Here is a 13,032-nt window from a genome sequence, read left to right as displayed (position 1 = left end):
AAGGCTAACAGGTCTGTACTTCCCCATGTCCCTTCTACTATCCAGACTCACGGCTGGAGCCATCTTCTTGTGCTCTCAGTGTGTGCTGCTCACAGACAGAATTGTGTGTGAGCACCAGTGTGTCATGTACGTGTGCTGAGGAAGGAATTGTGTTCAACTGCTCTTACTTTTTTAATGAATGATGGCAGTGTGTGCTGGCAGAATGTAATGATTACCCTTTTGACATGGGGTGGGTGTTACCTACATACTGGGCAACTGAGATCCAGTGTGGTGTAGTGGTTAAGAGTGCGGGGCTGGGACTCAGAAGATCCAGGTTCAAGTCCCCACTCAGCCATGAAGCCAAACGTGTGACTTTGGGCCATTCACAGGCTCTCAGCCCAATCTACCTCACAGGGCTGTTGTTGTGAGGACAAAACTGAAGGGAGGAGGAGAATTATGTAAGCCACCTTGAGTTCCTTGAAAGGAAAATAAGGTGGGATATAAATATAATAATAAATAGTCTAAATAAATACCACTTGTGAGATGCATAACACTGTGATTCCTATTATACAGGTGTAGTGCCTTTGAATGCTGTCAGACATGCTGTTGTCTTGAAAATGTGTGGAGCTTTAGGGAGGTGTAACACGTAAAAATTATAATGCAGCAATAATATTTGAGGAATGAAGATGTGTAACCATCTACCGCAGAAATTTCACTGCACGTGTGTGTGTCCCTTATGCCATCTCAAAAATGTACCCATACGGATGGGCAATGCAGGTACTTTGAATCTGCGGCATAAGCACTAAGCATGTCATGCAAGAGAAATGTGCAAGTGTGTGTGTGCATGTGTGTGCATACAAGTGTACAGCGTTGTCTTAGCAAAACAAGATCTGATGTTGCATAGATAGATATGGAGGTATGAGTGATAAAAATAGGCATGAATGGGGGACGGATGAAGGCATGAGGAGGGTGCATGTGTGGAGGGGGAATTAGTGGACAGATGGATTACTGCAAATAAACAGGAGGACTGAGAGTTGGGACAGCAAGAGGGGTGCACATAAGATGATGAAGCACCAGTTGAAGGAGGGAGGTACGTTTTAAATAAGAGAAAAGCACATAATCATTGGTAATGAAAAGGGGGGCCAACCATGTGGGGAGTTAAGAAAATGACTGGGCAAACTGATGGATGGACAGAAAGGATTCAGAATAATGGAAAGAGTGGAAGCAGAAAAGAATATACGGATGGATTGACAAGCTCAGATTAATCTAACAAGAAGAGGAAAGGCATAGCATGAACTCTGCTACAGGAGGGCAACACATACATTCAGAAGCAACAAACAAGACTGGTTAAATATTATACATTGGCACATGCTCTTCAGCAAATGGTGCATCCATCCACCTGTTTGGATGGACAGCAAAGAAGAATGATTTTTTTGTCCTTCCACAAACCCAAGAGCAAATTAAACGCGCGTTATTTACCATCAGTCAAGTAAAGTTGCCCATTCTTTGCCCATCCACAAGCAGGCTTCTCGGCTAAACTGAATGCTCAGGTCCACAAAAAGTTTATTGGCACTGCAACCCTGAAGCATTTTACTTCAAAGTCTCATTGAACTCTATCGTACTTATTCCCTAACAAGTATGGGGAGGGCTGCACCCATGCACACTTTCCCATCTTCACTCTCCCTTACACCAAGCCACTAAAATGATTCCTCTACCTTTCACGCAATACGTTTCACGTTTTTAAAGCACCTACATAAACACCATCCTTCCTGCAGGGCTCTGTGATCACCGTGTGAACGCGACAAACTGCCTTCTCTTACGAACGAGGAGGCTCCCTGCTACGAGCATAAACACAGCAGCACCAGGCAACCGCAGGGCTGCCAACCCCCCGCCTCCCCCTCTCCCTCTCTCACACACACAGGGGCGCAGACACTCGCACTCACTCACGCACACACACGCCCAACCCAGGCACCACGACCTCGCCACGTTTCAGCCCTTCATCCGATCCTCCACCCCCACCGACACTGACCAGCGCGCTTCCTCCACTGCAATCCGTGCTCGTTTACATTCCTTCGGCGTCCGCATCCCGCGCGCGGTTCCCAGATCGCGGGTGCTGGTGATGCACGCGAGGCGAGGCGCGGGGTGGGGTGGGTGGGGAGAGTGGGTCGTGCCCGCGCGCGCGCGCTCGGGCGCGCCTCTGTGTGGACGTGTGCGCGGGCCTCCGCAGGCAGGGGCTGCACCGAGGAGCCTCACTTCGCCTCCCCCTCACCTCTCCGGACCCTTTCTCCCAGCACCGCCTCCCTCCTGCTCCTACCTGCTGCTGCAGGCGCTCTTGGACACCCGCCAGGGTTGGCCCATGCTACAGGCAGGGAGCCCCCCCCCCCCGTCCACAAGCCCCCTCCCTTCTAGCCAGCCCACCTCTCCACGCCTGGCGCGCTGGGTTACGCCACCCTCCTGATCCGTCTCCCTTTAAAGCGTCTCTCCAGCCCTGCCTTGTAAGGAAATAATAGGCAGGCATGTGGTGTCTCTGAAACGGCTCAAAGAGGGACTCAATCACTCAAGAGGGACACTAGCGGTCACTCGGAGCTGGACTACGCAGAGCTGCTGCCTGGGATGGAATAGGGAAGATAAGGCCCTAGGAGCAGGAACGAAGCAAGACCGTGATCGCTAAAAAAAAGAACCTCCAGAGGCCGGTGCAGTAGAGCTTTGGAGCCAAAGAGCAGGCAGCCATGCGCCGCAGGATTGATCTGCTAGAGCACTGCCTCTGCAGGAGGTGGGCAGGCCTGGGCAGCCTTAGCAGAGCCAATCTGAGCCTAAGGACTCCCCTTCCACACCTACCTGCAATAGGTCCATGAGACAGAACTTCCTCACAGGGTTGTGGTAAGGATTACTATATAATATGTATGAAGCGCTTTGAACACTAAAATGTTGAGGAGGAGGAGGTGCTGCAGGCAGCCACAGGAGGGGCCCTGTTTGTTTGTTTGTTTGTTTGTTTGTTTAGGAGACTTCTATGCCGCCCCATTCGCCGAAGCCTCGGGGCTGCTCACATCCATAAATAAACTTCCATAGAATAATATAAATTAACAGTATAAATTAAGTCTCCCTGGCCAAAGAATAAAATGACTAAATACTATTAACAATTAAAATGACATTTGAATAAAAAGGTCTTTGCCTGGCACCGAAAAACAAATGACGGTGCCAGGCGGACCTCTCTGGGGAGCGCATTCCATAGATTGGGCGCCACCGCAGAGAACTGTTCCCATCATGCCTCGCTTATGAGCCACTCTGTACGTGGATGATAAGAAACTCTGTGGCCCTACAGATCTTGTTAGGCTCCAGATCCTGGCAGCCCCAGGAGTGACAGGAGCTGATGTTTTGTGAACTGATGGAGGAACTGAAGAAGAACAGGATCTCGCTGCTGTGTTGGGCAGCTTAACAACAGCGTTGGCCCAGTGCACAGCTACTGTGAAAAAGGCAAACTCCATGTGAGGCATGGCTAGGAAAGGAATTCAAAATAGAACCGCCAAGATCATACTCCCCTTATACTAATTTTTGGTGTTGACTGCACTTAGAATATTCTAAATTCTGGTCACAGCACCTGAAAAAGGCCATGACTGAGTTTAGTGAAGAGAAAGGCAACTAAAACTGTCTAGGGGCTGGAGGAATTCCCCTTTGAGGAGTGGCTACAATTGGACTGTTCAGTTTAGAAAAAGGAGAGTAAGGTAAGACATGATAATGTGTGGTGAGGAGAAAGTGGAGAAGACATTTCTTCCTCTCCCATAACACTCAAAGCTGGGGTCATCCCATGAAGCTGACTGGTGGGGAAGTTTAAGACTGATAACGGGAAACCCTTCTTCACACAGCAAATAGTTAAACTATGGAATTTACTGCCATGGGAAGTGGAGATGACCGCCAATCTGGATGGCTGTAAAAAGGGATTGGACAGATCCATGGAAGAGGCTATCTGTGCTACTTCCATTATCAGAGGTGGCCTGCCTGCGTACTCCAGTTGCTGAGGAACTTGGGCAAGTAGAGGTCTTGTGCCCATCCTGCTTGAGGGATCCTGTGGGCAGCTGGTTTGCCACCATGTGAACTGAGTGCTTGACCAGATGGACCTTTGGCCTGATCCAGTGTGGCCTTTCTCCTGTTCTTGCAAGCTGTAGTACACCGGCAGAATTTGGGAGGTCATTGTTTCACCTCTGTTGCCTAAGCCCTTGAGAGAGGCCATGACTGTAAGCAAGACTTTGGATTAGACTGGAATGCAAAACCTCAGGGCTAAATCTAGTGTTCTAGGGAGTCACTGATAGCCCCTTCTCTTGGCCCCATGCATCCACTTGTCCTCTGATGGTTTTTCCACTTTTGGTGTATTTCCCCCCATTCTGAAATGCTGAAAGGCCTCTCCTAAGGCTTAGCTACTGACAGGATGAGTTTTAAGCCAAAATAGGCTGGTATTTTGACCCCCACCCCTTTTGCCTTTGGCAACATTTCCAAATTGAAATTTTGGAAAGGGCTCTGCCCTGGATTGAATGGGCCAGATATTCTCATCTAGCAGAGCTCTTACAGCTGACACATAGACCAATTGTCTAGTAACAATAACAGAAAATACAGGCAAACTTTAAAGTAATGACAAAAGAATTTGATTATTGAAACAACAATCAATAAGAAAGAACATCCAAAAAGTTCCCAAGTCTAGCACAATGCAAAAAGTTTGGAGGAGGGGGTGTTGGTTTTGTTTGTGATCCCCAGTTGTCTGGCAAGCCATTTTACATGGTAGGTGATGTGGGCAACTCCAGGTACCACAGGCTGCCCTCCTGTGGGGTCTTCAGAAACCCTGTGTGACTTCCATGTCCCCTTCCCAGGCTCTAAGGGGTGTGCTCTAGTCAAGAAGAAATGGCCTGCTGACAGCATGAGACCAGCAAGCATGATGCCTTCATAACCACCAACGCATAAAGAAATTAAATAAAGGAGGAATGGTGTACAACCCATAATAAGCGCTGAGCTACCCCGAATCATACAACTATGCTTCCAGAAGGACACCTATGTGATGGCATAAAAATGCATCCAGTCCAACCATTTGCTTTTGCACAAGGTATTAGCACAGCTTCCTCAACCTGGAGCCTTCCAGGTATGTTGCTCCCATCGCCCCAAGCCAGCATACTAGAAGGCTTCGATCTGATGGAGGCTGCACTAGCCCATTTACTGCCCCCATCTCAGCAACAGCCAGCATATGCAGAAATTAATAAAAATGTGAGGTGTATCCCCTACAATAAGTTTTGGGCCACCCCAAACCTCCAGGACAGTGTCCACGTTGGAATGGCAGCATATTTTTTTCTGCAAGGAAGTACTTTCAAGTACTGGGGGTGACCTAAACCTTATGGAGAGGTGCATTCCTCCGCCAGTTCTTCATTCCTTTCTTCCTGCACTGGAGATACCATACCTGACTGCAGCATATGTTCAGACAAAACACAGAGCCACACATGACTCTGTGCCAGAAGCTCATGACCGTGGCTGCCCACATCAACAGGTGTTGCTGCTGAGAAAGCAGAAAAAATCTACAAGATTGGATGTCGAAGTCTGGAGAGTTTCCCCCATTGTTACTGTGGTGATAATAAAGAGAGACAGGTGGCCTGATTAAATGTTTCCACATTTAAACCAGCCTTCCTCAATTTGGTGCCATTGGCCAACCTATTGGCCATGCTGGGGATGATGGGAATTGTAGTCCTCACATGTAGAAGGCTTTGGGTTGAAGAAGGGCCGTTTTGATGTCTGTAAAGCTAATTTACAAGAAAAGGAATGAGGGAAGGGAAATGGTTTGACTCCAGAGAAGCAGTGTCAGGTGACTGTTACTTTTTAGTCATTTCCAACAAGTGACAATGAAAAACAAAACCTGTTTTGCAAGGGGATATTGCAACTTTCAGCATTTTCCAGAGGGGCAGCCATGTTAGTCTACTTCAGCAAAAACAATTAAGAGTCTTGCGGCATCTTAAAGACTGACATTTTTTTTCTGTGGATTTCACCCACAAAACCTGCCAGGATAAATGTGTTGGTCCTTAAGGCACCACAAGCTTCTTTGTTAATCATTGCTATGTTGCTTCTGTACTAGTCTGAATGGTCTCTCAAAAACTATTTCTTTTGCAATTAACCCAAAGCCTAATCTTGCATTTGCTATCCTGCAAGGGCCACCTGGCACAGGAGTGAGCAACCTGCAGCCCACGTGCCTTGTGCACTTCCCTGACCTCCAGCACAGTCCCTCCTGCGCTCTCTGCACTCACATTTGGTGGCACCACAAAAGCCTCCGTCAATCACAGCTGCTCTTCAGCAGAAACACTGACCGAAAAAGGACAATTTCAACTGCTACGTTTGTTCTTTTTCAGTCTCAGTTGCAGTTTGTTACTGAAATTGCAAACGCCAATTCTTCTCACCAGTACCATGCTGCTGAATTTTGGTACTGCATCAGTGGCAGCAGTGTGGATCCCAGGAGGTAGAGTCTTAAGGAATGGACATGGTCTCCCAGATCCCCTGATCTGCCTGCTTCTGCACTAGAGTAACATTCCAGTTTCAGCAACAGATGTTACTGGGCAACAGGCAGGCCAGTGTGAAGGCACAGAATCCCAGCATCCAGCGATCCGAGGTAGACGACTTCTCATTGCAGAAGCTCCACATGGCTTCTCATGGCTAATGAACTGCCAGGCCAGGCATGGCCCCCCTTATGGAAGGATGGAGGTGGAAAATCATAGAATCATAAAAATAGCAGAGTTGAAAGGGCCATGAATGCCACTAGATCCAACCCCCTGCTGTTGCAGGACACCAATTTACACCATTCCACTCAGATGGCTGCCCAGTTTCTTTTCAAATGTCTCTAGCATGGGAGAGCGGTGTTTATCTCCCCATGAAGCCAGACAGGAGATTTGCAGCCATGGACGCTAGATGGCATGTTTGCATCAGTCAGCCAGGCAGCATTAGACAGGATGAGCATTTGGCTATGGAGGCAACAGTATGTGGATGACTGCAGTATCACATGATGGCTCACATGTGTGAACGGGCCTCCATCACAGATTATAATTAGCACCACAAAAGCGGGGGAGGGGGGGTTGATGTTGGCTCAGATGCCTTTCTACTGCGTCAGTTCACACATTCTCAGACTGGCCATCCATTGTACATTCATAAGGGGATGTTCATCAAGGCAAGCGATAAACATGCATGTGTGAACCTGAATTACAGCTTAGCCATTCTGCAGTAAATACTTGTGAAGTACTTTGTGGACAGTACCAGTGCAAGAAAAGGATGCCTATTTCAGTAATGCTGCCCCTTATAAATCCCCCCATCGCCACCAAATTTCCCCCTCCCTCTAATACAGCCTCCACTCCCTCTTTCATCCAGATCACACTTTCCCCAATGGCAGCAGCAAAAGAGCAGCCTGTTTCAGATCACTGAGATGCGTGTGTGCCTGTGCCTGTGCACACAACTTTGTTGCCCAGACCCCTCAGTCAGCATCACATGCAGCCTTCAGAGCTGGAAAGTTTGCAGGCTTCTCCTATAAAAGAATGAATAAAAGAAGTTAGCATGTTGGGGAAATAAAGGTTAGGCCTCACTCTCTGCCTAATACACTCTTTTTCTGTCTGCAGACATTCTTATTTTGGGGGTGTCAGGGTTTGGAAATAATTCAAAATATGCCATGTCCCCCTGGCAGCCTGAAGTGCAATCTTCACCAACCGGGTGCCTCCCAGATGACTTGAAGTACCTCTCTCATCCTCAATGCCTGGTTGGGGCTTCAACTCCCATCCAGCCATGCCAGCAGAAATGAGAACTCTGGGAGCTGTAGCCCAAAGCATGAAAAGCACCAGGACGTGAGATACCGCACAGTGTAATGAACAGTCTGGTATTTCACGTGCTGGTGAGACTCATAAGATCAGAGCACGACAGGGGTCAGGTGGTCAAGTACCTGTTTCCAGCCATGGCCAGTTAGCTGGGTTGAAGCAGCTCATACACAGGGCCCCAAATGTGAGGAGGACCAAAGTTGCCTTCCCCTGAAGGTTAAAGTAAATCATCAACTGACTGTAGTCACACCAAGTGGCAGAAAATTCCATCCATGTATTTTATCCATCCATCCATCCACCCACCCATCCATTTCAAAGACTGATATACCACCCTTCAACAATGCTTCCAAAATAAGACAGAATACAAATATCATATAAAATACATAAAAATGCCTTTTTTAAAACTTTGCCTAGCTCAGGGGTCGGCAACCTTTAACACTCAAAGAGCCATTTGGACCCATTTCCCACAGAAAAGAAAACACCGGGAGCCGCAAAACCCTTTTGACATCTAAAATGAAGATAACACTGCATATATAGTTTTTTACCTTTATGCTATGTATAAGAAAACTATAGTGTGTTGCATTTATGAAATCAATGAACTGCTACAGAGAAAATAAATTTTTATTTCTGCATGCAACGAAAACATTTTGAACTCCGAAAAAAAAGACGCTGGGTTGAAGGTTACTTTCAGATAAAATATTCAATGTCTATCTGAGCCCTCCTCGTATTTATGAAATAAAAAGCCGAACTTATATTATCCACTAGCAGCAAACCAAACATGCCACCTGCGGCAAACCAAAAATGCTGTCTGCTGCTGTGTGCCCTCATCCTTTTATCACGTGGTGAAATATTGAACAAACATCCCCCTGCCAATGTAATAATGTTGCTGGAATTTTTATAAGAAACTTCTTAAAACAAAGAAGTAGATCTCCATCTTCATTATGATTTAGCTGCAGCTCTTGTTCAGTCACTAAAAACTGTTATTTTTAATCTTACATTATAAACTAGTAGGACTCCTTTCATCTATTTTGAATAGGAGAACAGCTTCCTGCAGAGTCAAAGTCAGTGCTAAAGGGCTGCATGCATTAAACAGCAAACTCAGCAGTGTCACACCCGATGCTCGGAAATCAGTTTCTTGTTAGGGCAAATAGGTTTATTTACAATTGAATGCATGGATCCATGGGTGCCTAAGAAGGAACACCCCATGTTAATTTCCTTAGGGTGATATAGAATACACAAAAGGGGAGTGAATACAATACACAGGAAGGTGATTGGATACTTTGATATGGATAGGAAAGTGATTGGATACACTTCACAGCACCATAAAGAAAAGTTACATTTCACTCTAATTAGATGCCTTTGATAGGCCTTCTAAACTAAAGTTAGCTTGAACAGGCTGGCCAAGTTAAGTAAATAAAAAGGTTACATGTGTGAACTTACAGGGTTAGGGAGTCGCTTTAGCAAGCCTATAAAACACAGAGATTACACTTTGACAGTTACCCACTAATGGAGTGGGGTCATCTGGTCTTCACCACCAGACACCGAGGAATCTTTTGATGTGTTTATGGCAGGGCAGTGGGGTGCGATGGTAAGAATTGCTTTTCTGAGTACAGCAGTAAAAGCAAATGAATCTACCCACATACCATTAAACATTCAGTTTTCTTCAGAAACTTTTCTTCGGATTTATCCATGGTTGGAGGGGGAGAAAGCTCAGTAAATCGGCACCGGTTGCAGATATAGGTGTGTTTAGTGACTGATTAGCAGATAAACAGTCAAGTGAGGTGAATTGGGACAGGTCCCAACACAGCTTTTAACATTCAGATGAAGGAGATTACACTGGGACAAAGAGAATAGTTTCATCAGGGTTTCATATAACATGAGAGACTGCAGGAAGCTTGTTTAGCAGAGGAATGTAGCGATTTACTTAACTAGCTGATTTACTTAACTAGTTACTTAACTAGCTAGCTTCCTGAGTGGAGCTTCAAGCAGATCAGTGGCTGTGCTGGCGCATGTTTTGAGCGACGGATCCACAGCAGAGGTGATCAAGAGCCATGTGCGGCTCTGGAGCTGCGGGTTGCTGACCCCTGGCCTAGCTGTACCAATATGAGCTGCTATTAAAACGGTCTTGTAAAAGTCTGTCTTGAATCTCCTGCCCATCAATGTTTTAATGAATCCCAAGTTCTAATGTTGTTATAGAAGTAGGAGAAAATTTCTCCCTGGCTACTTTCTCCACACCATTTGTGATTCCCATCTTGAATAGTTAAGAACGCCAATGTATCATAGAACAAAACATTTTGCTACCTCAGGCAGAGCAGTGATTGGCACCAAAAATTGACCAGATGCTTTTGATACCGGAGGCAGAAAATCGCACAAGAAAATTATCTTCCTGGCTGCAAGAATATTGCAGTTGTAATGACAGCTTCCCATCCCTTTTTGACACCCAGTGCCAGCTGTCTTACAGTGCCTCATCGTAGGGCCCCTCTTGGAATTACCCTGCATCATGTGCTGCCCAAAATGACAGCCACAGATCTGTTTCCAGCCGCATGGGGAAGAGCTCTAACACAGCAGCACTCACGGTCCTGAGGGTGGGAGGGACCTGAACACCAGAAAAGAAAGTGCAGAAGAGGGGTCAGGATGTCGCACAGGGCTGGCCCCACCAAGATCCAGGCTGGGCTGTGTACCTAGCCAGAGCTCTGTGGGCCATCCACAACAATTAACTAGAAATGAAGCAGACAGCTAATACAAAAGCATTTAAGATGCAAAGTTGAAACAGCTCGAGCAATTTCAATTAAAAAAACTAGACATGTTAAAAAGACAGCTGACATAAATGGCCTAGCATCTGCCATTAAATGCCTGGAAGGAGAGTGCAGTATTAATCTGGTGCCAAACAGATAGCAGAATTTGCAGCAGGTAGATCTCAGTGGGGAGATAGTTCCACAGCTGGGGGACCACCATTGAGAAGGCCCTGTCTCTTGTTGCCACTGTCCAAGTCCCTCTCAGAGATTACATCCAGAAGAAAGCTTCAGATATTAACTGTAACATCCAGGTAGACTTGGGTCACAAGAATGATTCAAGGATTCCCTTATAATCTGATTATAAATTCCCAGAGAGCCTTCGGGTTATTGGGCAGTATAAAAACTATAATTAATAAATCAATATTCTTCCTTGTGGATGAAAAGTAAAGGGAACATACTACTTCTGCCCCTAAAGATTGCATTGTACATGCTCCTGAATGCAACTTCCTAACAGGGTTTCTTTTCTTATGTGGATAAGCCAGTTAGAATTTGTGGATCTCAATGTTCAACCCAATGTTTTAGGATTCTAGCCTGCTCAAGGTCTTCAAAGGAAAGACTCAAGTATCATGAGAAGAAGCTAAAAATCAAAAGGCCCATAGTTCAGTGATAGAGCACCTGCATGCAGAAGGCTCTGGGTTCAATTCCAGACATGTCTAGGGTCAAGTAGCAGGTGAACCTTTCCTAAGGCTGACAAAAGGCCTGACTTGCTTTTCGCAGCTGGAGCAGCTAATACTGAGTTAAACAAACTAATTTACAACAGCTTCTTAAGCTTCTCTCTTTTCCTCTGCCACCACTTCTGTTTCTACAAGGTTCCACTTTCTGCTCAGCAGCCAAGCCTCAGACTTGGAGCCTTAGGCATGACAAAGGCTGGGAATACTGGCAGTACTAGGGCTTTTTGATGTCTAAACATGCATAGGATTGTGTCCTTATTTAAATGTGAAATGCCATGTGAGTACAGCAGAGGGCCTCACATGCAAGCCATGTGGTCCTATGGGAACCTCCTCAACATTACAAGGTGGTCAAAGCCGATCACCCTGCCAATATATCTTCACCAGATGGCTTTGGGAATATTTGGAAGGGAGACTTTGCAAACTCAGGGAAAAACAGGAGCCAGAATTTTGCAAGAATCAGTATGTGTAGGCATAATTAGGTTACAACTTGGGATAGTTTCTCAATAGCACAGAGCTCTTGAGCACAGTTCTTAATCTCTGAAAGCAACGATTTGTAAGTTCCTAAACACAGTGGCCAAACCCCTCTAGTAGCCTCACTCACAGCTGGTTGGGGCATACAGGAAGAAGTAGGATGTTTTTTCTGTCTGCACATGCACAGTCCCACTAGTTAGTTTAATACTTCAGTATTCACTCAGTCCACTCCATCTACTCACCCACCAAGATACAACCAACATTGCTTCACTACTGAAGGGAAATGCATCAGAACTGTTGACTCTTCAAAACATGGGAAATGCAAACTATTATGTTTTCAGAAAGCCTTTCCATTCATACCAAAAAAGTTCAGTTCTTCCTCAAAGGCTTCCAGATTGCCCAAGTTTCCCTTACATTTAACTGTAAGAGATTAATTGCAGATTAATTCATTATTATTTTGCTTATATGTAGTGTTATTTATATGTTAAGTGTTGTTTGTTATGTATTAAATTTTGATGGATAATATTATGTAATGTCTATATATAGTTTCTTTTCTGTTGTACACCATTCAGAGAGCATATGGCTGATTGAACAGTGTACAGAAGCTTTTAATAAATAAATAAGATTATTATTCCTCCTGCTCCAGTTTTTACAACCTACAAATATTCCACCCAATGTGATTGTTCCATTAGCAAGATCTAAGCAGAACACCATAACCCAGTTCTCCTGTGATGAAAACCTCAAGTACAAGTTGAGTATGGAGTTTATTGAATCATGAGTTGCAATTACATGTGAATTCAGCACTGTGGTTTAAGTATGGATTGTTAACCATGAGCAACACAGTTTGTAACACAACCACAAACCATGGGTTTCTTGGTAGTTCCTAATTAGCAATTCATAGTTAAACCATAATTCTGTGTTTGCATATAAGAGCAATCTGCGATTCAACAACAGCCCACAATTCAACTCATACTCTGAGTTGTCATGATAGGTAAATTAGGCCAATAGAATGCTTTTATTCTCCCCAGGAACTACACAAATAAGCCCAAACTATTGTCTAGGATCCTGTGTTTAATCTGCAGTCATCCTTAAGCAGGAGATTCCACATGTTCATTAGGTTTCATGCATGAAAGAATCTTTTCTTTTTTGGGGGGTAATAATTTGCCTCCATTTGATCCAATGCTCCATTTTCAGGTATTTCCTGTTCATTAGAAATGACACAAACCAAGCTTGTGTTACCATGATGAATGATCTATTATTTACCATGCATTTATTTTAGCAATTGGCGGCCCTCCTTCA

At 45.3% G+C, this 13,032-nt stretch overlaps 1 protein-coding gene across 5 annotated transcripts in view; it reads right to left on the bottom strand.

The window, feature by feature from the left end:
• Nucleotides 1-2,445, bottom strand: part of PNCK (pregnancy up-regulated nonubiquitous CaM kinase) — a 48,957-nt gene extending 46,512 nt beyond the window's left edge. For 4 of the 5 annotated variants that reach the window (XR_006416035.1, XR_006416036.1, XR_006416037.1 and 1 more), the window contains exon 1: nucleotides 2,398-2,445. The gene's annotated coding sequence lies outside the window, so the exon portion shown is untranslated. Of the gene's footprint in view, nucleotides 1-2,008; nucleotides 2,129-2,397 lie in introns of those variants that run through there. The other variant, XM_044443635.1, reaches the window with a different exon arrangement.
• Between the last annotated feature and the right edge of the window lie 10,587 nt (nucleotides 2,446-13,032).

Source organism: Varanus komodoensis, unplaced genomic scaffold (genome assembly GCF_004798865.1).
Source record: "Varanus komodoensis strain SLA01 unplaced genomic scaffold, ASM479886v1 scaffold42, whole genome shotgun sequence".
In the NCBI taxonomy this organism is placed as follows: Eukaryota; Metazoa; Chordata; class Lepidosauria; order Squamata; family Varanidae; genus Varanus; species Varanus komodoensis.
The sequence above is the reverse complement of the archived record's forward strand: the minus strand, read 5'-3'. Positions and strand labels throughout refer to the sequence as shown.